The sequence below is a fragment of the Pieris rapae genome, chromosome 5 (assembly GCF_905147795.1).
Source record: "Pieris rapae chromosome 5, ilPieRapa1.1, whole genome shotgun sequence".
NCBI classification, from domain to species: domain Eukaryota; kingdom Metazoa; phylum Arthropoda; class Insecta; order Lepidoptera; family Pieridae; genus Pieris; species Pieris rapae.
The window spans coordinates 4221701-4249180 of NC_059513.1; the positions used below are offsets into that span (position 1 = coordinate 4221701).

General features: G+C 32.4%; 1 pseudogene; it reads left to right on the top strand.

The window, feature by feature from the left end:
* Positions 1 to 149: 149 nt before the first annotated feature.
* On the top strand, positions 150 to 2632 carry LOC110992778 (annotated as a pseudogene).
* The last annotated feature ends 24848 nt before the right edge of the window (positions 2633 to 27480 follow it).

Sequence of the window (27480 nt, forward strand, 5' to 3'; positions counted from 1 at the left end):
TGATCCTGATAACGGATATATTAATCAAATAGATTATTAACGAAACACTGCATTGTTGAGTTTTTTGATTGGTGTTTGTGCGATGATTTTTCTACTAGCATTTGCTTTATTCAATGTATGTTCTTGTGTACCGTTTCTGTATCATAAAGATGTGGGTATCAAGCAGGCAGAGTACTTGATGATTCAGGAGAAGATGGGAAGGATAATAGGAGGAAATCAAGTGCCTAGTATTATGACATATCCTTATCAGGTACTATTTTGAAAGTAATAATGACACAAAGCAACCACAACCAATGGAGTCATCTTGTGTAACTTTTCTTTTACAGTTTTATATAAGTACCTACAATTATGTTGGTAGGATAAATTTTGAAAACATTGAAAAAAAAAAATTGTTTTTGAACTAACTGTTTTTATACGCATTGTGTATATATGTGGTTTATTTAAGTTATTCTTATTAGTTATCGGAGAATATGTTTGCGTTTGAATCTAACTTGTTTGAAAGGTATAAAAGGTAGAATTCTTACCACACATACGATTGTTTGATTATGAGTCAAATAATGCGCCTAACGATTTTACATCATCCGAAGTTGCACAAAACATAACCTACATATTAAAAAAAGTCCATCTAACATCTCAATTTTTATTAGGAATATCTGTTCTAGGCTGGCATAGTAGCTACTTTGACAACAGGCTGGACATCAATTTGTGGTGGAGCTCTGATTTCAAACACTCGGGTATTAACGGCAGCTCATTGTTGGTGGGACGGGCAGAACCAGGCTAAGTCATTTACCGTTGTGCTAGGTTCACTAACTATATTCTCAGGCGGAACTAGAATTGCTACTAGTGACGTTGTGGTCCATCCATCATGGAATAATAAGGATATTATTAATGATATAGCGGTTGTTAGGATTTCCAGGGTGCAGTTTACTAGTAAGTATTTATGGTGTTTTTCACGTATTTAAACCTATTCAGTATTTTAAAAATTTAGAAAAGTAGGTAATTAATCTTTAAATTATAACGAAAAGTACAAAATTCTTCGATTACAATTCAGCATTTATTTTTTCCGCTGACTGCGAAATTTTTACTGAAACAGCGCTGAACGTGGTACTCACTTCCTTTAAAACTATAAGTTCAATAGAGTATACTCTGTAAAATAACTACTCCACATATGAAATAATAATAGAAAAAGTAAAATGATTTTACATTAATTACCGATAAAAAATGTATATTCTTATATATTGCAGATAATATTCAAGCTATACCACTACCCTCTATATCGGATGTCAATAACGCTTTCGCTGGAGTAACTGCTACTGCTACGGGCTATGGAAAGACGAAGGATTGTGAGTTTCTAATAAACTATTATAGTATAAACTACAGTCCAAATATAATATAACGACATCGATAAGACTACTCATATTTGGTCGTAAAAACCGATAGTCGTAACAGCCGATGACGTTGTTATCAAGTACCTAATACGTTTACCCGCCAGGACCTGAGATTTTGGTCAATACAACCTATATTTTGTTCTAAGGAAACTATAAAAGTGAGTGAGAAGTTGTAAGTACAACAAAATGTTTTTTTCAGCTCAAAGCGGATTTCCAACAACGACTCAACTTCATCACGTCAACCTTAAAATTCTGACCAACGCTGTCTGTCAACGAACATTCTCAGACGTTTCTATACACGGAAGTCATCTATGTACAGATGGCTCTCAGCGAGTTGGTACCTGCGAGGGTGATTCGGGTGGACCTCTGACAACTATTGTCAATAATAAACGCATGCTAGTATGTATTAAACAAAGTTTTTTTTTATAGAACAGAGGGGAAACGGGCAGGAGGCTCACCTGATGTTAAGTGATGGACCACCTATGGACACTCTCAATGCCAGAGGGCTCGCGAGTGCGTTGCTGGCGTTTTAAGAATTGGTACAATTTAAAGTTCGTTTTATTGCGTCTTATAAAGTAGTAATAAAACAAATGAGCCTGGTTGGCGTATGGTACTTACTGATGCCAAATTCCATAGAATGTACCCCGTAAAACTAACTTAACAAAAAAAAAATTCTCCTAAATATTGATTAAAAGTTGTTGAACAATAGGTTTAAGAGGTAATGTGCAAATGTGCATACAACACATTCATCTTTTTAATATTTCAGTTCTAGCCTCGGGGTTTATATTGGGTTTGGTTTGTTGGTTGGTTGAATTCTAAACAAGAAAACCTCATTGCTACACAGCCGAGCTGATGCTCAGAACTACTTAATTATCATCTAGGTCTTCATTGTTGACAAGCGTATTTGTGTCGCCTCACAACTCTTCATTAGCCATGCATAAGGTTTTACTTTTAGAAAGAACAAAGACATTCATTCTAAATCGTCATAGATTCTATCGAAGCAACATCGTTTTTTGAAATCATATAATATTTTGTTAGGTAACTCTATACATGGCATTTTTGTTTCAGATCGGAATAGTATCGTTTGGACTGGGTGATGGATGTGAACTAGGCACGCCTTCCGTGTACACGCGAGTTACGGCTTTCCTTACATGGATCAACGCACAACTCTGAAATTCATTCAATATTTAGAAATAAATATATGACTCACTCTAGTTTCTATGCTAAGTTTTATTCAAAACTTACTCATGATATTTTATTAATAAAAATACATACTCTATCCTTACACAACCATAAGGCAATACGATAATGTGGAACGATAACAATTTCTTAAAAGAAAATATTGTAATACTAATTACTCAGGATATACAATATCGGTCCTGTACCCAGTACATACTGCCGACATCTGTCGATTTGTCAAAAACAGTATTTCGTAAACGCAACGTCTTTGTTCATGGATCTCTGTGCAATAGACGCGTTCATACCCTATATGTCTATTGTAAGTATCTAAAATGTCGATGACTCATCAGATCTTGTTCAACATATTTCATAGTTTACAATTTGTTCCTTCTTTTTTTTGTTGAGGAGAGAGCATATCCCCATACAGTGCTTCAACAGCCCCACCCACTAAACTTCTCCCATCAGTGACGTCACTGACATTCGACAGGGCTGCAATTACATCCCCAGCAGTAACCTCGTCCTCAAAGCCTTTTACCCCAGACACACCATTTTTACTTCCCTACTAATTCTCGCCATTGTAGTCAGCGCAACTTTTAATTTACTGACGAATAAATTTGCCTACATTAATAAATAACGGTAGGCTACCGTCATTTATTTTAAACCAATTACTACACTCTATGAAGTATTGTATCACGGTCAGTCGCTTACAGCACTCAACCGACAACACGTCTAATCTGATCGAACGCCCGACGCCGTCTCCGCGATCATCATCCCTATGGACTAGTAATAAAATTAAAAGATAGTATAATATGTTGCTTGGTTCTCTGTGAGCTCGGGTGCAGTTTAGTACTGTAGATAAACGATACAAATCACTCTAGATTTAATAATCTCACCCGCCTTATTAAACCTCAAATAGCGATTAAATATTCTCTAACACTCGTAACTTGCAACTCGTAATTAATACAAAAATATTAATATATAAGTGTTTGGTAGTACGTCATAAACGCTCAAAACCGTTAAAGTTCAACGTAAAAATAACTTGAATCTCTATTTTTCAATAATTTGCATGCATATATTTTTTATTAAATACTAGCAGACTCGGCCAAGCGTTGCTGTGGCTAAGGTTTTTGTTATATTACATAGTAGTAAATTAATCAAGGGAAACCGTAGGAGAACTTATGTGAAACGTTGGTACCACGACACGAACCTAAACTAAACTACCTTTAACTCAGCGCCATCTGTTAGAATTGTATCAAATAATAAACAAATGTTAATGTTATCGTAATTTTAGTAAGGATGCCTATTTTTTTTGAAAATGAAATATAGCCTATGTCACTCAGGAATGATGTAGCTTTCCAACAGTGAAAGAATTTTTCAAATCTGCCAAGTAGTTTCGGAGCCTATTCAATTCATACAAACAAACAAAAAATCAAACCTTTCCTGTTTATAATATTATATATATATATATTATATTAAATTAAATTAAATATAAAGAGGCGTTTAACAGCATATAGTTACGTAACGCATTGGTAAACCTAGCAATTTTTCTACAAAACTAGTGTTCTTTTAATTTTTATCAAGTTAATAGGTACCGCTGAGATCTACAACAATGTAAGAAAGTTGAACTTGTTCCGAACTTCCAGAATAAACGGTGCGGTTCAAGAGTTTTTTCAAACTTTACTTCATTAGAAGGAATTCTTTTGAAATAGCACGAGAATTTCTTGAAGTTAAGCAACGTGGAAGTTTTAGTTGTATTACAAAACAGTTTTTAAATGTTAACAAACCATGTTGGCGTCTAAACAAAAAGTTTAAAGTATTGGATGGGTGTCAAGAAGTTTGTATCAAGAGTGATAATCTTAATATATATAAATCTCCTGATACGATGTTTGTCCGCGATAGACTCCTAAACTACTTAACCGATTTTAAATTACATTGACTCACCGTGAGCAGTCTGGTCCAACTTAAGAGATAGGATAGCTTGGATCTTTAATAATAGTCGAAATTTTATTTTATTGCAAATTATTTGTTTATTATTTGATACAAGTCTAACAGATGGCCCTGCGTTAAAAGTACCAAAGATTCACATAAGGTACCTACCGTTTCCCGTGAATAGTTTACTACTATGTAATATAACAAAAACCTTAGCCACATCAATGCTTGGCCGAGTCTTGTAGTATATTATAGAAATAGTTTGTGAGCAGTCAGAGAACATATAGAATGGTTAACGGCCTACAAAAATCATAGACTAGAGGAGTATGCACTGAATATAATTCCGTAAAAAGACTTTAATTTCTACTCGGTATACGATGCGTTTCGTACGGCGGCAACAACGAACTGCTTGGAGCATACGTTGGAGGATTGTCCACAGTGGTCTCAGTTACATTATACATTTTCGTACAATTTGTCTAAAAAATACGTATGCTTAAGTTAAAATGTTCTTTATATGAAAAAGAGGGTTTCTATTTGACTAGTATCAATGGCGTTTAGTATTAGTGTAAATCACGGTAATTAAGTAAAAGCTGTCATTGTCCTTAACTGATAACGCTTAGTCGCCAGGGATCCATTGAATTCTATTATCCCTGAGATAACGCGTTAATTAGCAAGATTATTTTGAGAATGTATGTAAGAAATGTAATCTTTCTTTTTGGTTTCTTTGAAGTAATAAAAATAATAAAAGAAACAAAATACGTACAAATTCTTAAAAGGCCGGCAACGCACTCGCGAGCCCTTTAGCTTCGAGAGTGTCCATGGGCGGCGGTATCACTTAACATCAGGTAAGCCTCCTGCCCGTTTGTAATATATAAAAAATTATATATATATATATATAATATAAAAAAAATATATATAAATATATATATAATATATATATATATATAAATATATATATAATATATATAATATAAAAAAGTAATATTTTTGAGTTGGTCCAATAGTATTCCAAAAATACACCTTAAAAATTATTAAGAAGCCCTAGTGACAGTATTAGCCACGCCTGGGGGCTTGGTCAAGATGCTTTAACTGTGTATGAAGAAAGAAACTAAATTTGCATAAAAACTTGTCGACACGAACTGTCATTTTTGTACAAATTTCGTTTTGGACTTTCTACATACACTACTCACTTTTGGGAGTTTAAACAACACTGTCTATAAGAGTTAAATGTGTTATATTCACACAGTCGACAAAGGGCCACCGAAATCATCGAAGCATTGAGTTTGCGTCAAGTTATCCATTAGTTAAGATTAATAGTGAAATTAACGCAAGTTAAGGGCAACCTAAAATTGCGTTGAATTATAGTTTAGTCAGTGTGAGTTATGATCCCTAACGAGGCTCTCTTGACCAATAATTTATTTTATTAATTACTTCTTACTACTCTCTGGCCGAGTTAATTGTTGCTTGCCGCCTTTATGGCTAAGTGCGGTGTCCGAAGAACGGACCTTTCCTTGGATGAATACAGAAATATCTTTTGGTTTTGTAGACATTAGAAAAAAATTTGTGTGTGTCAGCTCCGACGCACGACTGGAGTTCACTCCTTAAGTATGATTGTCTAAACAGAGTCTAAAGAGTTTATCCAACTGAAAATAAGATTTATACCATATGAAAGGGTAAATTAACAAATTAATGAAAATAATATACATATATAAATATGTTATATAAATTTATTCATTTTATATACATTTATTATAGTTATAATAAATGTATATTGTGTATATAATAAATGTTTAAAATCGGCGAAATATTTTACATTAAACTTTTCACAATAGTCAATTTCAGATGTGCACAAATATTTCATTAGGAATGTTGATAAATTATGTAATTATTATTATCTGACAATTATCATTTATTTTTTAAATAATCCAACCGAATTAGAAATACGCACGCATAATAAGCACCAAAATAGTAACGAGGTTATTCATCAGTAGATTTTACCTGTCATATTTTTTTTCATACCGGGCGCCTTATATATGAAAATCGATTCTTAAGGAGTAAACTCCAATATTTTATTATCACACAAACTTTAAGAAAATTCCTAATATACTTTACTAAACAAATCCACAATTATTTTGCCACAGTATAGGTGGCATAACCGTCAAAAACTAAATTGTACTATTTTGCCTCTCTGTCATTTTAAGTTTACGCTGTACAGAAAAGAGAGAGATTTAGCAGTTTAATAATTGCAGTTTACTGATTTATTTTTTATCAATAAGGCTCTTGCCATGTTATTTACATTTTTAATGTCTAAGACGGTAACAGAATGAAGTACTAAAATATCAAATGGTATATAATATGGATGAATGTATATGAATTATATGTTTGGCCCCGTTATCGAGACTCTTGGTCCGTGGGGTCCTAGCGCTATAAGACTTTTAAGGCAGAAGGTTAGTCGACATCATAATAGATCGAAGAGCTGGCAGGTACCTCGGACAAAGAAATGGTCTAGCTATTCAAAGGGGGAACGCTGCCAGTATCTTCGGAAACTTGCCTTAATATTTTAGTAAGTACATTTTTATAGTTTTTAGTTTTAGGTACATTGTACTAGTATTATCTTAGTGGTAATATGAATGACATATACAAAATATGAATGCTATCTATACAGAGATAAGATGCGAAAGATACGCAGATGCTACGGTCGATGCTATGTATTTGGTCTAGTTTTGAGAGAGCATCAGAATTAGTTATTGTTTAGCTTCTCGTCGTAGCAATTAATATAATTACTGGCTAATTGAAACATAACATAATTGGTGTTATGAACATTGCTATTACTGAAAATACGAGATTTAGTAGCGTTTTAACGTTTATTAGAAAGTGCTCATGGTAGCTTGTTAATGATTATTTAATGAATCATTGAAGTACTAATGAAGTTACGTGGTAAAGTTGCAGTAATGGCACGTAGGTAAAAGCTTATTTCAATGCACTTTTAATTAATTAATAATTCAATATCCAATAATAATAAGTGAATCGGTGCATCGGCCTTCTGCGCCTGACACGCCGTCAACAATTTGAGTCTAATCCAAGCCGGTTTCCTCACGATGTTTTTCTTCACCGGTGGTTAGCCGGGGATCGATCCGGTGACCTCCGGGATGAAAGTTGTAAGCTAAAGCCACTAGGCCAAAACAGCTCACAAATATTTTTCCGTTTATAAATACAAACTAAATTACTAGCAATGGTATAATTAACCCACAGGTTTTTATGAGGTATGTAATGTCTCATATTTTTAAAGAGACATCTATAACATTATAAAAATCGCAGAAATAGCGTCACTCCATTCCGTCACTTCATAAGCGGGCTTAGAGGACGTCATGTGGGTAAAGTTGGAGCAAAAATGATACGAATACGACATTATTTAATTTACTTTTGATTACAATACAAATAAAACTTTTATCTCAAATTATAATGAGCAGCGGGTTAAAAGCACCAATCTTACTTTTGATCACAATCTACTCAACGCCAAATCACAAAGATCATCTCCACAATGCTCTACTCAATACCAACGCACTATCCAAAGTAAAGATGGCGCTTCGACCCCATTTGAGACATTTTCTCAACACCGGAACAACATTTGTATTTTTATTCGCTAAGTAATTATTCTAAATTAAGATTCTTTACGGCAAATTGGCTCGATTAGAACATTTTCTGATAATTCGAGCATTCTGACATATATAATTTTATAAGATAAAGACATATAATTGGAATTGTAACAAGGTTGTGCCTTTTTTGTTCAAAAGGCAAGAACCAAAAAGTTAGCTAAGCTTAATTGATTTACACATTTGGCATGTTTCCAAGTCTCCGAGTTTCAGAGTTAGTGGGGTTATTTATTTGAAACATCCCTTCTATAGTCAACCGTACGGATATGGCTATGAGAGGCTATGAGAAAAATAATTGATTGGCCGGGTTATCTTTCTGAACATATCTAAGAAATCTTTGAGTTTGAAAAGCGTTAAGTGGAACGAAAAAGACGTATATATTTTTTATTGCAACCTATCTATACGATATGCTTTAATTTATATATAACAGCAGTTATTATTATATAAATTTGTTCATACTAGCAATATACATACATATTATTACTTACCCAAAACCTGTTATTGCTATATATATTACAACCTAGCTGAATGTGCTTCGTCATGGTACCTTTAAATTTCTTGGTAAATACGTTTTCCTTGATCCTATATAGGTGGAGCAAGCATGTCGCCATCAGAGAAACCAGAATCGTTTTTAAATAAATAAAAATGAGCCATTGTATTTTCAGCACATTTAGCGTTTGTATAGAATGATACATATACTGGAGGGACTAGGGAAATAAGCGAAAGTATAGAGAAAAATATAATGTAAATCAAATTGCCCCGACTACTTATATTGCAACGTAAGTTCAACGCCATGATTAAGCCTACTCGATTTTGTTTAGGTTATGATTTGATTGTGACGTTTAAACTGATGACTGCAAATTGACGTCACACGACCATCATAGAGAAAATTGTACTATTTTTCTCGAAACACTATTACGTTAGTCAGTTAAGCTATTGAGGTAGTCCAAGGCAATAGTACGTTTGTTAGTAATGTTGTTATAGTTTAGTTTGAGACTTTTTAGTATCTTATGTTTTCAATTTGTTTCATTTGGGTATAATCTCCTCCATTATCCCCGCTTATCTTCAGAAATTTGTAGCCCCCCATTTCCTGTTATCTTCGTTAATTACGCGGCTTTTCTCGAGCTAGCGACACAGATCTTTATTAAAAAAACAATAAATAATAATAAAAAAATTAATCCGTTTTGTATTATACTTATCTTCGTTGCTTCTTAATCCACAGTCTTTTGAGTAATGGGTAACCCAAACTTTCTAATTTGGATCCGTTCTTTTCATCCATTTCTCATCAGAATCGATATGATATTCCCACAGGAACCACGAGCCAATAAAATAAGTAACATACGATTATTTGTTTTCAGTTTTAGTTGATTTGTCGTCGCTCCAATTTGTGGATTCCCATTTCAACAATAACTTAGTATATACTTTACATTAGTTCAATGTCTTCGAAAAAATGCCTCGGCCTTTTGGTAATTTTTTTTTTTTTTACGGTTTAAGTTGATTTTACATCAAATCTAGGCTTTCCTGTTATACAAACCCTGTACCATATTTCTGGATGTATTTGGATATTTTAGGAAAGACATGTGTTTTTTACTTCTAAGGTGATGTGAAATGTAAATGTGAAATATTCGTAGACTCAGGATTCGTAGTCTTAACTATACTAGGTAACATTGTGAAGAAAAACTGTGTTCTTTTGTCCATGGTTCAAGAGGTTGTACTGGAGTAATAATGAAATAGTAGTATATACATATAAAATAAATATACCTATAATCACTAGAATATAATATGCTTTTCTAAAATTTGTGTTAAGGAAAATTAAGCATTGTCATAGCTCATGTAGAGTTCAACGTCTAATAAGAGAAACAGACTTAGGGCCTGTTTCACAATGTCCGGATAAGTTCCAAATAAGCTATTTATTGCTTATTGGTAGGATAAACAGTATTTTTGCGTTTCACGACTGTCAGATAACGCTATTCGTCATGAAACGCGAAGTATTTTATTTGGAACTTTTATCTTTCGAATAACTTATGTGTTGCATAGCTATTTGGCACTTTATCCATACATTGTGAAACAGGTCCTAACTGTCTTATTTGTAACGTAACTGTCTGAAATATTCAAATACACTTTAATATATACGTCGCAAAAACGTGTTATCAAAAAACAAACGAAAGCTTTGCAAAACTCGGGTGGGAAAAGATAAAACTAACTGTATAATATTTATTTCTCACAATGTTGGATTTTAGAATTAATTAAAAACTTCATTAATTAACAACGTAAATATAATAAGAGTTCTACAAAATATGTCTTTTTTAATAGTTGTAGCGTGAAAGAGAATATACGAGTATGAATTTGAATATATAATGATGTGTCAATATATTACAAAAAAAAGTAAAACATATATTATTTGGCAAACACCTTCGCGTCTATTTTATTGATCGTCATTCTTTAGGAGACATAAATTAGCCTTGCCAGGATGAAATTTGGGTCTGCGATATGAGCTGCCTCGCGATGTTTATTGTACGAGGTAAAAACCGACATTAAATTGGCGGATACGATACAAAGACATTTTGGGAATACAACTCTTGTAACACAAAGGATATAAATGTCTATTTGTCAAAAGTTTGGTACCTTGTTCTAATTAGTTTTACTTTTTGACTATAATGTCGTAAAACAATATTTTAGTTTAATTTCATTATGGAATTAAATAAAACAATGTTATTCCGTAAATCACAACAACAAACAACTAACTTATTGTTATTATTCAGTAAGCGCGATAAACAATTGCGGGAATTTTAATTAAATTATTTTGTTCTTTTGTTTAATAACTGCTTCTGGTTTACTTAATTGTACCCTGAAAACATAATTAAGCACTGTCATTTGTTTACCTTATAGGTGCTGCACGCCCGTTGAATTTATAAGTAAACTTCTCCCGCAAATATTTTTTAAAAGAATCGATTGGGGGCAAGATTATACAGTACACAAAACAGCTTTTAAAATTAATTTATTAACACTATAAAGGATTTAAATAATGATGACGTTAAGTATTGGAAGAGAACTCAAATATCGTGGTACACAAATATCGCTAAGTCAAAAAATCGGATTAGGAGGGTCCAGTCAAAGGTAAGTTATTTAGATATAATTCATGTATACTATAATAGTGAAGTACTCACGTTCTACAAACGCGTGATTAGGCACGTTTCACACATGACGACCCAATGTTACCGCATACTCGTGTTACAAGCCATTACACACCGAGGTCAGTACATTGAGTATAATTTAAAAATTAAATAAGTATCAATTTTGTGATCGTTGGTCTTGGCTGAATTTTTATTCTAACAAAAACTCGTTTTTATGACGAATTAATTCACTTCTTCAAAAATCATTTATTCATGTAACATAATGTACACATATGAACGTCAAAAAAGAAATATATATTGAATGCTTCTAATTTTACATTTACTGCCAGTTCTTAAAAACGTAGAACGGAAGAGAAGAACTGGCTTTCCACTCTTTTTAATGGCTTCACTTCACTTTCTCGAGGCTTGAAATTTTTTAAAAATACACGTATACAAATTTATGTCAACTGCCTAGATATATTATATTCTAGTGATGGTAAATTGTCACAAGCGTCAGCCGTCAAAACTTGGAGACTCCAGCTGTTTCGTAGATTGTCACCATGTGTTATCTTCTTTGTTTAATGTAAATTGCGCTATAATTTATTCAACACATCCTTGCATACGGTAACAATTCGCATTACGTCAGTACAAAGTCAATACCTTATTTAGCTTCCGTGGGGTATTTATTCAAGTATTGTCTATCAAAAGCTCACTATCGTCCTATGTATACTTGTATGCTACAAAAGCTTTTAATAGAAAATAGAAATAGGTTTCAAAGGACATTCGCGGAATTGAAAACGTCAGTCTTTATGTATTTTCTATTTTTGTGTTTACAAATTGTAGTGTCTGTGAGATCTCGTTAGGTGCAGTGTCTGTTTTCTTGAACATAGCTTACTACTAAAAGCTGGTTTTTCAGTGCGTTCAAAGCGGAATTCAAGGTATTTCAAAGACGTCAATACTTGGAAATGCCGTTTTAGATTCAACTGCGAGCAATATCGACATATCATCAAAGCTTTTAATGTGGTATTTATACATGTAACTAAACACTATAAAGTGTAATATTGTCAGTGAACGTTACTGAAATTTTGAAATTTAAAAATACCTTAACGTTAGCTTACAACAATGTCGTCAGGTCAACAATAATTCTTAATGATTTCATTTTAAATAAAAAATAATAAATTAAATGAACTTATTCTTAATAGGCCAGTAAGGCACTCGCGAGCCCTCTGGCATTGAGAGTGTTCATAGGCGGTATCACTTAACATCAGGTGAGCCTCCTGCCTGTTTGCCACCTGTTCTATAAAAAAATATTCAAATTAAAGTGAAACAATTGCCGGAATGTGGGTTTTGTGTAAAATCCACGGGTTACGTAGCGCACTTAACGAAAGCCGTAAAAATGACACATTTCCCATTTTTACGCCATTTTTTATTTATGCTTTTATTGGTAGTGGTATGTTATACAGCCTTCTTCAATATGTGGACGATCTAAAATAAAAAAAACGCATAGTATTTTATATCAACTTATTTATTTATGCAGTATTTTTTTTCTTTGGCAATTATTCAATCTGCCACTCTATCAGACTCAGATTAACAAGTCTATATAGTCTCACTCTAACGCGTACCGGCCTCGCTTACGCAACGTCACCGATCTCGTCAGAGAGATGTTAGACGCAGAATGCGTTCTGTCCTGGTCTAACGCGTAGTGGCCGCACCTTTATCACGTCATAGTGTGTTAGGTTATTTTTCGTTACGGAATTTCTTGATTCGGTCACCGCGCTCAAGCCTGCTATAATCTATGCAATACCTTAAAAAATATTTTTAATTTGAAAGAGTACTTCTAGAAACCTAACAATAATATGCCTCATTTACATTTTTTAACTAATTTATTTTAAATGATTCATGAGGCATCATTATTACACTACAGTAACACTGTATTATGTAGGATATAATATCAATAACAAAGAGTTATAAGATAATAATAATTATGAAACCATTTTCGTGATACTGATTACGTATTAACTTTCAACTCGCTACAAAAGCTCACTTTATAGTAACTTTTATTTTATGACGTTGACACTTTTATGACGGAAATAAAAACGTTAATGAACGTTTTATAATTTTCTTTTCTGGTTAATTTTCTCTCTGCGACACAGGCTTCTATAGGAGTAAGGAACTTAGACTATAGTTTATATACTTTTAAATCTCAATATCATATCGCTTTGAGATAATAAGTATAGATGGTTTTGAATCCCTAGAATGTAGACGTAAACAATACGATCTGATGTTTTTACACGGTATTTGCAATATACAGGTTAGTGACTGTCCTGACTTATTGTCGCTTTTAGTATATAACACCCCTTCTTCATCTTAATATATATATTTCTTGTGTGCGTGTGTATGTGACTGAACTCATCCTAAACGACTGGACCGATTTAGACGAAATTTTTTGTGTGTGTTCAAGGGGATCTGGGAATGGTTTAGATTCACAATTTTGTCCGCTGGACAATGTTTTTTTTATTAATTTTCAATTTATTAGTTGTTGTTGATTTTGGAATGGCGCTACCATCGCAGTGTCAAATTTTAAATAATATTCGAATTTTAATTTTAGTCTGTCCCGAAATTTAAAAAAAGTTTTGTTATCATTGTGTTATATCGTGTGTGACCATGTGCTGGATCGTTAGATATTGTCATAACATTTGAATAATAATTTTCATCAAAATGGCTTATTAAAAATTGAAATTTTGAAATTAAAGACGTGTAGACAGGACAACGTCTGTCGGATCCGCTAGTATATATATAAATATTAAATAATTTTAAACGCAAACCTATATATAAGCAACCTAAAAATCGCACTTTTTTCGCTCAACGCTCTTTCTCCTTCCGAGGCCCATTCATCTTTAACCACTTCATTAAAAACAAAATTATCACTAACATTACAAAAATCACATTACATACTTTTACTAAAAAACTCAAACAATACAAACTTGTTAAGCTGTCCTATACTGTTACAGAAAACATTCTTATTGTACAAAAATAGTATAGATATAAATGTGTTATGTAGAATTAATTAAGCAATACTGTTTAGATGTGAAAAGGAAGAGACTGGCTGCCCACAACACAGGGAATCCTAGTGTCCCCCACACTCTACTTTATCGAAACATTCCTGTATATTGTGGCTAATAAAGAATAAATAAAAAATTGTTAACTGTGTTTTGTGTTTATGTTTAAATGTGTATTCCCTATTCCGTTTTAGGCTTCTGTGTATGATGTAATTGTGTATAGAATGTGCAGGTGTGGGTAAACTGATACTAAATATGAGTTTTGTTAGGATGCAAATGAGCCTACGGTATTGCCATATAAGCTACTTCTACCCATGTCACATCTTAGTTAGTGGGTGAGTTGTCGATTTTTGGTGATTTTAATGTTTTGAATCTTAATATAAGCCTGAGCTATTTCATTCAAAGCATGGCTTCATTATTGCACTAATAAATATTCTATGCATTATTTATGGCATTACACGCCTGAAATACCAAATTTCGAATTTAATCGAATTTTCCTTCTTTATGAGTGGTTTCCTCATGAAGCCCAGTCCAGTTAGAAAGTTAGGTTGTTGGATGTCCTACACTATGGGAGCTCAAAGAATACGTATAGATATTGCAAAAACATAATATGGCACTTGCTACGTACACCGTTTTTAAATGAAGAAATATACTCTTTTTGTCACCTGAGTCGATGGACGTGGACGGATGGCCTCAAGTGCATTATATAAAAATTGATTTTTGCTTCAGTACACAAAAGAGGTAACATCTCCATATAAGACCGGGACATCTGGAGTTTACGAGAGCGTAAAAATAACGGGCATTGTAAAAAGTTTATCGTCTTATTGGGCAACGAATTTGCATTGATGCGGTTGTTTTATAACACCCTTTATTCGAAACAAAGGTTTTCACATAAACTTGGTGTTACGGAAGATTTGGCCTATTTTAAATCTTTTAAGTATTGCTGTGCGAGCCAAGGCTGTACATTTTGCTAATTTACAATCGTAATAATTTCCTATGTATGGACGTGCCTATGTGGAAATCGTCGGAGTTATGCCCCGAGAGGATAGCCGGCCGCAGGTACTCTCTTAATCTGCAATTAACTAAGTCATGGGAGTTACACCCCGAGAGCATAGCCAGACGTAGGCACTCTCTTCCATTGTTTAATTATAATTTTATTATATCGCTCATATTCTATACGTAAGTGGTGAATATAAGGTAATATAAAAATCTTCTATTATTTCAAACACTTGATCTCCCAGGAACCGTACAATTGCTATAAATCAAATTCGAAAATCCTTGTGAAAATTATAGTTTATACGCGGTGAATTGTAAACATCTTTCATCTAATTAAAAAATAAACACTGGACAATGGACCTTTAGAAAGTTTTTAGGTTGAACACAATATCTTTGTAAGAAGCAAATGGATGACATATCTAAGGTAAATTAATTTACTCATTAATATACATAATATTACATATTTACTTCGATTATGAAAATCTTTCAATTAAACCAGCGATTTCGTTTCATATATACGTAACATTTATTATGCATACATTATCTCATAAGCTTAAATTGCATTCTATTATAATTAGTGCTGAGTTGCTCACCTGCGTGGCGGATGCAACAGGTGTCTCCTAGAACTAGGTCAAATCACGACTTCTGATGAACAGTGGCATAGTATGTGCTAGCTGAGTGCGACAATAATTACCAAATAGGCTGCCAACACATAATTTTACCGATAGGTACTTAGACTACGATTTTTTAAAAAATAATTCTTAACTAATTAACCTTAAATTATATTTATTAATATATTTATATATCCACATATGGCAAATGTGGATTAGAAACAATAAGTTGATTAAGTGTTTGTTTGTCAAAAAGAGATAAACGACAAACAAATTTTCTATCACTAAATAGTTAAATAAAAAAAAATATGAAATAGTTTTTAACAATTTGTAATGCATAATGCGGTTTATAGTATTGTCTAGGAAATTTTATGATTTATGTTTTAATTATACGGTATTTTTTATATAATTGCAACGACGTGCACATAAATAAAAAAAAACACGCTTAGCTAAGTTCCAATGAATATTAATCTATGTGTATAAACGAAAACATAAATAACATTATTAATTATAAGATACTTCATAAATAAAATATGAAAATAGGTAGGTAATTTTCTCAAGTTTTCATTAAGTAGTCACCCAGGGACTTAGCGGTTGTTCGCTGCGACAAGTTATAAATGTTTATGAGAAATGTGCTTTTATTTAAGTTTTCATTATTTAGAATTTCACATTATTTAAATATTCAAAACATGTTATTAAAGAGTTATAAGTACATTTCTAATTTAATTGGAAGGAAGCATTATGTGCTCAATACGATAAGACGGCACTCTGGGCCATCGGCCATTTGACTGTATTTAACGGTTGCGTTTCGAGTAACGAGCTGTTAAATCCCTTGACGTTTTTGGGGTTAATCTGTATTTTCTCCCATATTCACTATGAGCTGTCTTTAGAGGAGTTGCTTAGATTAATACCTAAAGCAAAGTTTCATCATTCTACGCGTATTATCTTGATGTTCGTCGTTGCTCAACTGAGCGTATTTTAAGGCAGTTTTTGCCGCGCACCAGCACTATACCTGCCCGTTTCACCAAAACAGTCAGGCGCTGATTTATGCCGGATTATTTTTGATGTTTTTCATATAAATTTCCGATATTGGAAATTTAACGAAATGTCAGAAATTTCAAACGCAATAGAACGACGTACGATAAAAATGGAGCCGGATAGAGAATACAGGCATAAATTAAACATTTTTCATATCACACGTATTGTAACTTAATTATATCTGCGATTGAATTTTTTCCTCTTCAATATAAAAGTTGATATATTTTTTGGACAGTGCTCAAAGTTTTTAGTGAAGTGATAAATCATTCCCTGGCAGTTCCGAAATCCGGTGCTTGGCTTTTAGCGTACTATACTAAAGATCGTATACACTGTTTACGCACATTTTCAAAGTAAATTAAATTGTCTCAAAAGTATTTAATGATTTGGTAACTATATTAAGATCTAGTTTAACTAGTTATTAGGAAATTAAATACTCCAATAATGACTTGATTCACTATAATTCACTTCACTTTACACTGTATAATTGTGTTGTAATTGTGAAGTAAATCTAGTCCTCACCTTTTGGTGCTGGAGTTGCGTAATTGTATTTCCACTATGAATATAAATAGTGTTGTTTTCTTAGTATATCTAGTTTCCAAACATAAATAAATTATATATATGTAACGGTGAATGTGGTAAATCACAGAACACATTTTTATTTTATTTTTTACTTATGTAACTTAAATGACGTTGTGGTTTATGACATTTTCCTTTGAATAATTGTTATGTAGAGGGAGGGTAAAACTTGCTGAGTTTCTTGCCCGTTCTTCTCAGAACAAGGCCTCCTGGTAGTTTTGCGAACGGATGGCGTAGTTTTGCTCTGTCGCGAATTTTGTAAACGTTTTTGACATTCATAAGCATGCCCTAAGACGCATCTAAATTGAATAAATGAATTTTTGAATTTGAATTTGAATATAGTAAATAAACGTAAAAAACATTGAGAAAGGGCAAAAATAAGTTTTTTTTAATTCTCGTACTATTATAATAGTGAAAAGCCGCCTTTAAACGTTACGTCACCGTGTGAAGATTTTTTCTCATACGTGACAGTTTCTGACCGAAAATCATTTGTAGCTTTTCGATATTTCGAGTGGAAAGTAAAATAGATGACACTCAGCCGTTAAGTTATAATCTGCGGAGTTTGAACCGTTTTTCCAATCGCGTTCATTTTTGTTTCATTTGTGTCTTTTTTGTTAATATTTAAATCTAATACTGTTTAGTTTTGTGTTAATTTTTTCTGTGTAAAAAAAATAAAATTTGTCATGGAGGCTCTTAGGTCCGGTTTCAAGACGCCCTTAAAAATACAAAACGTCTATGGCGTGTATGATCTATAAACCATGAATGATGTTTAGTATTGCCAGTGTATTTATTTATATATATTTCTTTCACATTATCACGAAATGGCTTAAATCCATTATAATTTATCCTCAATGTGTTGATTACACCTGGATCATTAAGCTGTGGCATGCAGTACATTTCCCGACTTGGTTAATCAGTCTCATATTGCGCTGCTAACAAGTCATTGGTTATATTTAAAAAAATGATATATAGGGATACGAGAAAAATACAATATTTTTAAGAAAACGCGTATTAAGACCGATTTTCTCCAGATTTCCCCGCAATAACAGTGCAGTTCCATTAAGAAAAAGAACATAAATTCCGACATACATTCTCGTGCTTTTTGGCACGGCTTCCGTTAAAAAAACACATTTTATCACATGCTGAGTGCATTTGCGTAAGCACTTTCTATAGTTATGTGTTTTTAATGTTGCCGTAATTTCCTTGAATATATATTAATATAGCCTTTTAAAATATGTAATGAATGTTTTAACAAGGATTTAGATGAACCAAACTAATATATTGTTCTGTGAGATGTGGATGAACATTTTGGGCATTCTATGAATTATTTTATTTAGTTGTTAATTAGTAGTTTAGTTACGGCGTTTTGGATCTTGGTAAGGATGTTTTGTTTTCTTCTACCATTCAATTAATATGAATGAAATCACGATTTCAAAAGCATTGAATTCACTATACATACATCATTCGTGGATATGCAAATGTGGTGATTTATCTACTATACAGGGCGTAGGGTTGGAGCCTTCAACAAGACAGACGAGAACACTGAATAATTCAATAGATATGGAACACCCTTTATGTTAGCTATTGGCTATTGATAGATAGATATTTCAATATAGGCAAGAATACTTTCATAATATCATCCCTTTATCATTATACCCTTACCCATTCATACAGGTATCGAAAGATTTTATGTTATTATCACTTATTTTTCATGAGAAAATCTTTTGTTGAAAGTATAGTGATAATTATAAGCGTACTATGGCACGATTTGAATCACTACCCTAGTTTCGAAAGTTGTTTACAAGACGAAGCAAAGCTAATAACTAACGTCTGTCCGGCATGGCTGCGTAAATCTATCTACTTAAAAATACAAATAATATCTTCAACTAAGGCCTAGTAAGCTACACGCTGGCAAAAGGGACTAGCGGACCCTTCCCCTACCTGTTTACCTATCGTTTTCAGGAGTAACATCTGGCTGGTAGCTTCGTTTAACAGCTCGTTGACCGTAAGAATTATATAATATAAAGTTTAAAGAAGCTATAAAACACTGTGATAATTATATTATAATCAAAACTGCGATTATATATTTCACTTACATCGCTTAGTTTATACAGAGTTCTTAAATTCCAACCCACATCATTTTAATTACTAATTAAAATTTCTTAAAAGTTTCGGCAGACTAAATTGATTCGAACGGGGAACTAAGAAATTTATACTTATTTTCTCAACTAATATTTTTAAAATTAGTTAAAACGTAACATGGTTAGAGTAAAATGTTTAAGCAACCTAGGCGGTTCACTTACTTTACTTACCTATCGCTATCCATTGTTGACCATCTGAGAAAAGAGTGCCACTAACCAATCAAAGGATTGTAATAGCCATCTGTGGAGACAAGTTATCCATGGTAGGATATGCATAGGATCGGTGTATGTGGAATAGACCTTTGTATGAAAATGACACTTTAACTGTGCCAATAATCTTAAGATTTTAACTTACACCAGTTTTTTTAATAATTAAAAAACTATTTGATATGTTTTAAACATAGACATGTATATTTTAATATTATTTGTACGGTTTTATTTACTTTGTTTGGTTTATATTGATTATCAAATATAAGTTTAAAGAGATTGCATTCTATCCATCGCCAAAAATGGATTGTCTTCGTAGGGTTTGGTTATTGGAATGCAGATAGGAGATCTGACATTGGAATATCCTGTAAGATATTGTTTTTTTTAAATTTCATTTATCATCGTTTGTCAAAAAATATTCTGTGTTTGTTTTAAAGCTGAAAAAGGTTTCTGCTAATTGGAACGTAAGTTATACTTAAGGAAGCATAATCTTTATTTATATCAGTCTTACGAAGCTTTATTTGGGCTTTAGCTTAAGTACTGTATTGTTATATAACAAGACGTACTTTGATATAAGCCGACTAAAATCTTTTAGATCCCTATCATATTTTAAAAACTACTTTAAACATTTCTTAAGGAACTTCGCGTCAAAGGAACGACTGTCATTTTGAAAGATCGATTCGCGATTTAAATTACTTGGCTTGATAGAAAAAAACTCCAAATAAAACCAATTTTTGACACTTGAATTCATTTAATGACGAAAATTCATATAGAATATGATTTTGAAATAGACACTAACACAGCTATTCGTGCTTGGATAGAGGCTTAACCTTATCCTATCGTGATCAATCGTGACTTATGTAATTTTTTCCTTTTCATCCGTATTGCATTTATGAATCCGTAAGATTAGCTTTTTAGTTTTTTATTAATACTTTTTGTGTTACTTGAGATTAAGGTTCTATAATTTTTTATGCACTTCTTGCACTTTACTCGTCATTTTTATTTTTTTAGGTTTTCTCTTAATAGGGTTGCCTGGAAGAAATCGCTTGTTAGTGATAAGGCCGCCCGTTGCATCTCTTATAATTTTTTTGTATGTGCTATTTGTGTTTTTCACTATGCAATGAAGTGTGAATAAATAAATAAAAAGTTTTTTATAGAGTTTGCTATGCCAAATAAAAAAAAAATATGCAAGACCTATTTAAAAAAAAATTTGTCAGTAATTGAACTCCCGTCCTTTGTGTAATTATCATTGCGCTAAAACTGGAGTTATCAGTTCTCGGAATTTTGACTTACTGGGGTTCTGGCTGTGGAGCTTGGTTGCCTTTGGTCTAAATTAATAATAATAATTTACTGTTTGACGATCAAAATATGACTAAACCGAAGACAAAGTACCACACATTAAAAATACAATGTAAATGACAATGCAAAGGCGGCCTTTTAGAAATTACTTGACCTAATTCGCAAAGCTTGCTCATTTCGTAAAGATTTTCTTAGTACACAAATTTCAGTAGCTTCTATCACCAATATACCATATGAGACAGTTATTCAGTTGTCCCAGGGTAATAGCATCTCACTTGCATAATGGTGATCCATTATTAATGCCAATTTGCCATAAATTGATCTCGGTGCATACTAATAACATTATAGCTTCAATAAATTGCCTGATATTCCGATTGCCACGTTCGAAATTTTCATTGCTCCATAAACAATAGAATTGTAAGTTTTGGTAAATCGATCCAGGTTAGATGCTAAGGGTAAGTTTAGATTTCTGAATCTAAAATTATATTTTCATAATATGATCTGTTACTAACATAACATCATATAGAAAATAGTGTTACCAGAATTTTCAGCAACAAGCAAATTTGACACGTGTTTTGAATAGTTCTTTCAAGAATAATCAAAGGCAATTAAAAATATGCAGTAATTGGAAACATATAACCTCAAACCTCTTATTTTTTTAGTCAATCGCTACTGAGGGATATGGTTGGTATAATTGAAGTATTTACAAAATGTCTTAATACAAAAATACACGTCGAAATCATAACAGCCTTCATCGTTTTTTTTCAAGTCGGTTAAAAGTAATTCTACCAATATTATTTGACAGAATTACTTTTAACGACTTGAAATGAAATATATAGCACCTTTTGTGCATTTTATAGTTAATGAGAAAAATGTAAATTTAAGTTATTTTAAAACCTCCGAAGATGGTTTGGATGGGAACAAGAAATGAAGTGGAAGGAAGTAAGAATATCAGAGTTAAACAGTGCAAAAACAAGACCGCTCATGAATGTTTAACGAACGTTTATGTATTCCACGCTGCACCAATGCTACAGTTTACTAACCACACAGTTATTTTAGTCTTATGAGTTTTTGTTAACCAGCTCGTTATAAATTTAATCGTCATGTATGCTGTCGCATCCCTCACAGCAGTTTCTCTAATTAAAGTTAAGGTACGATAAAAAAATTTGTTTCCTTTTTTTTTGCGTATAGGTTTTTGTATAATTAAATAGTATTATTTAATATCACATCAGGCACACTTTACAAACTGTATGTCACATAAATAAATATATTTACAAATATAATCAATGTTTAATTGATTTAGATATTAAAAAATTCAGCTTTGAAAAGGTTTTAGTAAGCAATCCGATTAAAGTTTTTAGTACGCGGAAATAAATTATCATTTTTTTTAAATAGTGTTTTCACAACGCCGCATAGAGTAAACCTATTATATTATTGTTTATTTATTTATTTCCTTATCTTACAGCTAACATAAATTATATATAATAATGAACATGGAATATATACATTTTACTACAAAAAACGTTAATTAATGAAATAAAAATTAACAAAAGGAAACAATTTAAAATTATTCAATGCATTTAACTAAGTGGTATCTAATTTGGCTGTATTGTGTGATGGTTTAAAAGTGTGAGTAAGCATGTGAAGGTGTGTGTGCGGTATGCTCATGATGAAGGTGATTTTACGCTATGAATATTCTTAATAAACTATTTACCTTGTTGGACCACTGTTACTATGTATACTATGTCAAGGATATCTAGAAAATCTGAAAATGTCACTCTATCTGGTAGCGGTCCGTTTTGTTTGTGCAAGAGATAAAGAATACGACAAAGACAGAATTCATGTCGCAAATAATGCGCCGCTTAGTATGCTCACCGTACGTCTTTTTTGAGTCATTTTCTGTAACAAATACAAATACATCCAAAATGCTGTTACTAACGTTCTGTTTATAGAAAAGTTAGGTCTTGTTTCATCTATACAAATAAAAAGTAATCGCAATATATGTTGCTGAGCGCAAAACTCGAAGACGGCTAAACCCATTCCAGTAACTTTTTGAAATATATTTTTTTGAACTCTGTGGATTTTTAGATAAATTGAGTTGTTTTTTGTACTTAAGTTTTAGTTCCAGATAACAGTTAGTTTAACATAAAAATTTGACTCAAATCTCGTTTTGCCATGGTTACTATATAACTAGTCTGCCTATAAATACTGTTATTTAAACAATTTTTTTTACTTTCTGACAAAACTTCTTTCATATGATTTAATGAAAGTGAATCATACTCAAATTCAAAGTCAAAACCACTTTTTTCATATAGATAAACAAGTATACTTATGAACGTCAGAAAGATGTTAAATTAATTATAAAATAACATTCAGTACCAGTTCGCAAGTCAAGGGCGTAGAGCGAGCAAGAAGAACTGGCAAGAAACTTTCCGCCACTCTTTTTAATCGCTAAGTTTTGAGTCATACAAATTGTTTGAACTGGAGCAAACCAATTACAAGGATTAGGATCATTTTAATATTCGTCAAATTTATAAAATTCTCTAATTTCGCTTGGGAGTTAGCTTTTAAAAATGAATATAATTTCTATATAAGGAGTGGTTTATCTTCTGGAGTCTGGTTGGTTAAAGTTTTTTGTACATACAACAAGGCTTCAAGAATATATTGACCAGATGGTGTCATAATATTTAATTCCTTAAACTTATTTCGTACCGACACTGGGCCAGGCGACGTTATCCCGTACCGACACCCTTCTGAGCTGTGTGTGGGACACAACAAATACAGCCCGCTTCTGCAGCACAAATATGGATTTAACCTACAGTAGTACGCAACATTAGAATACCGTACGACAAAAGTCTGTAAAAGTAGCTATTATACATAATTTTAGCCGTATTCTTATCAGTAAACTATAGGATATTCTTTACTGCACATTCGGTTGAGCTCCGTCCATTTGAAAGAGTATGTTGAGTGGAGTTTGCTATCTGTGTTATGAAATACAGTTTTGTCTACAAAGTTTAGTTCCCTGTCCTTAACTTTCAAGTTACCAATATAAGACTTTACGCTAGTGATTGTAAATTTTTCATTAAGTAAGTTCTTTACCTAAAACAGTTTAGTATACGAGCTTAAGGCCTTCACGGTACAAATATAAAACATGACCATAATTGTTACAATAGAAAAAAAACAAAAAAAAGTTTAGTAAAACACTATGAAACGAGAATTAAGAACACATTGTCCACTTTCCAAAAATGTTTATAGTACATAGTCTTCATCTACACTGAACCTGTGACCTCAGCCGTCTACCATTGTTGAGTACCAGCATCAGGTAAAATTATCTAACACATTTCTAAAATATAAAAATGTTACCATACATTTCCGCTGACCCAATAACACAGTATTTGGCATAGGAATTCGCGAACCGCTTCAGTTACGTAAAGTTTACGTGGACAATAGGCTAGCTTAACCCGAACGAATGTGGAATATATATATATAACGAAGAATATAATTTTACATATAGCATTTTTTTATAAGAATGTATTAGGTTTCAAACTCAAGTCAAGGTATTGATACTGACTTTATAATATGATTAAAAAGAACAATAAAAACATTAACTAACCATAAAATATAATAACTAAAATATATTATTAAACGGAGTCCCTTTAGGCAAGATTCCTACTAAATCTTAGTCCGAGGTAGCGGTAGAGGTAGTTTAGGTCAGGAAATGCGTTACGTATACCCTCCTGCGGCACGGTTGCTTATAGTGAGGGATTATGTGGGATTCGCTGCTGTCCCACTAAAACTCCATCGTGCCATCAGCAATCGCCCGAGGCAGGTCACGGTAACAGCGTCATGTCCGCATCCAGCTACGTAATCAGCCGTTAACTCACGGACCTCTACGGCATCGAATGATGTGCTTGGCACAGCAAAGGCAATTCAGAACGGCCAATTCACCTTAAAGATGGAGGAGGCTGGGTGCAATGCTTGCAGGGATGATTCAGATGGTTAATATCTCCTAATTAATTAATTTATTAAATTAAAAACTAATCATTAAAGAAGTCGTTCGTCGATTTTACCCTTATACAGGAGGCTTCCAAATGGCTTGAGGCAAAACAAACTTGGAAACGGTTTATAGATTTTATAATCGTTCAATTTTGGCCTATCTCCAGTTGGTTCTGTGGAAAGTTTTACATTTGAATGTTAGATAAGGAATTGAAGACTAGCAAAATTTCTTTAAAAAACTTATACAAGGTACTAGATAGAACCCATGACCTTTTAATTTACAAAAATATAAAATATACAAATACTAAGGGCCTGTTTCACAATGTCCGGATAAGTTCCAAATAAGCTATTTATTACTTATCGGTAGGATAAATTGTATTTTTGCGTTTCACGACTGTCAGATAGCGCTATACGTCATGAATGTCGAAGTATCTTATTTGGAACTTTTATCTTTCGAATAATTTATGTGTTGCATAGCTATTTGGCACTTTATCCAAACATTGTGAAACAGGCCCTAAATGATATATTTTTATTATTAAATTTAAGACAGTCATTTATTTTTTTTGACGTTCATAAGTGTTCTATTTTTCCTATATGAATAAAGATACTTATAGAAAGTGAAAAGATACAATGTTCTATAAGAATCTTAATCTAATAGAATATGGATATAAATCTATCAGATTTATTTCCATCAAAGAATTAGATGCTTCTACGGGATCAAATGGTTTTGTGAACAGTTCGAATATTAATAGAAGTGTATCTAAGTTTTCGTCTTTAGACAGAACATAGGAAATTATTAAATATAACAATAGAATGATAAATAATGATTTTATCAATATCAAAAGTTGGTAACTCTTTGCATTAAAAAATAATTATGATAAATAGTTCTAGCATATAAGATCCGTAATAAATTAACTTTTTCTAGCAATTAACGTTGCCGTAGACGTCCCTTTGATTAATTACTTCACCAGATAATTTACCACAAGTTTTTATCAAAGGTAACTTTTCCCGGCATCCTGTTTTGTTAACTTAATTACTTCGTAACTGTCTTTTGGTTAAATCTTGTTACACGTTTTATTTCGTATTTAATTTAATGTTAATTTTAATTATATTAATTAATTTATGTTATTTTAAAAGTTATTAAAATTTGATATCCTGGCGATTCTAAATAAAACCTTAGTTAAGTTAATTAATAGAAGTAAAGGCTGATTTATAGTTATGAAGATATACATGTATATATATATATATATATATTTCTATAATAAAGATAATATAAAGTATAAATCATATTGATTTATCCTGTATATTATCTTTTAATTTCAATAATTAACTACTAGAACACAGAGTCATGCAATATTTTCGCAATCGTATAATAATATCGTTATCCTATGATAGAACTCTGTAGTTTTAACAACTATTGATTTTCACAACACAAAGGTCCAAAAGAAAACTCGTTTGAAGTCTAAATTGTCGTTGCTTTTTTATTTTAATTATTTTGTAATTTTGCGCTTGCAAACATTGACTAAATTGATTACAGCTCAAAGGCTTTGTTGTATAAGTATAATTATAGTCACATTTTGCGTTACAAACTCGTAAACACTTTACAAACTATATTTAAGCTGAGCGTAAAACATTTGCAATAAACGCTAACTTGTTGTTGGGGGAATTTTAAACGGCTGCACATGTGGAGTGGCTTTATAAGGATTGTTTCTGTTTGTACTTGACCCAGTCATACTCGTAGTTTCGGCACCGTCCTTCGGAGTTGTTGCCTCATAATGAATAACTATTTGTTATGCGAAGTTTAAGATTCTTTTAATTTAGATTAAAACCTGCGTTTATTTATATAATAAAGCACACCATATATATAATACATTCCTTATAGTGTAAGTTACCTATTTTTATTAAAGGTAAAGGATTTGAATCTTTTTTCCGCAGTTTGGCAACTAGTTAGACCGGCTTAATTTTAAGAAGGATGGCAGCATCCTGGAGACAGCTGAATTTCCAGGCCCACACACACATATATTCACATACGTTACTTAATACCTCTATCGCCAATTAAGTCGGGGAATTACCAATAGATTTATTTTTTTACGTCAGTTTGGTTGAATTCGCCTTCAATTGAGTAAAAATCACCGTTTAAAAATCACCTCTGTTCTCGTATTAGCGGACATATATCAGTGGGGTGGATGTGCATAAATTTGACGACCGTAGATTTAGCAAGGCGGGGTTAGGTAATCGCGACCTGTGTCACTCGTAGCGAAAGCCCGTGCGACGCCTGGCTTACTGTCACCTTCT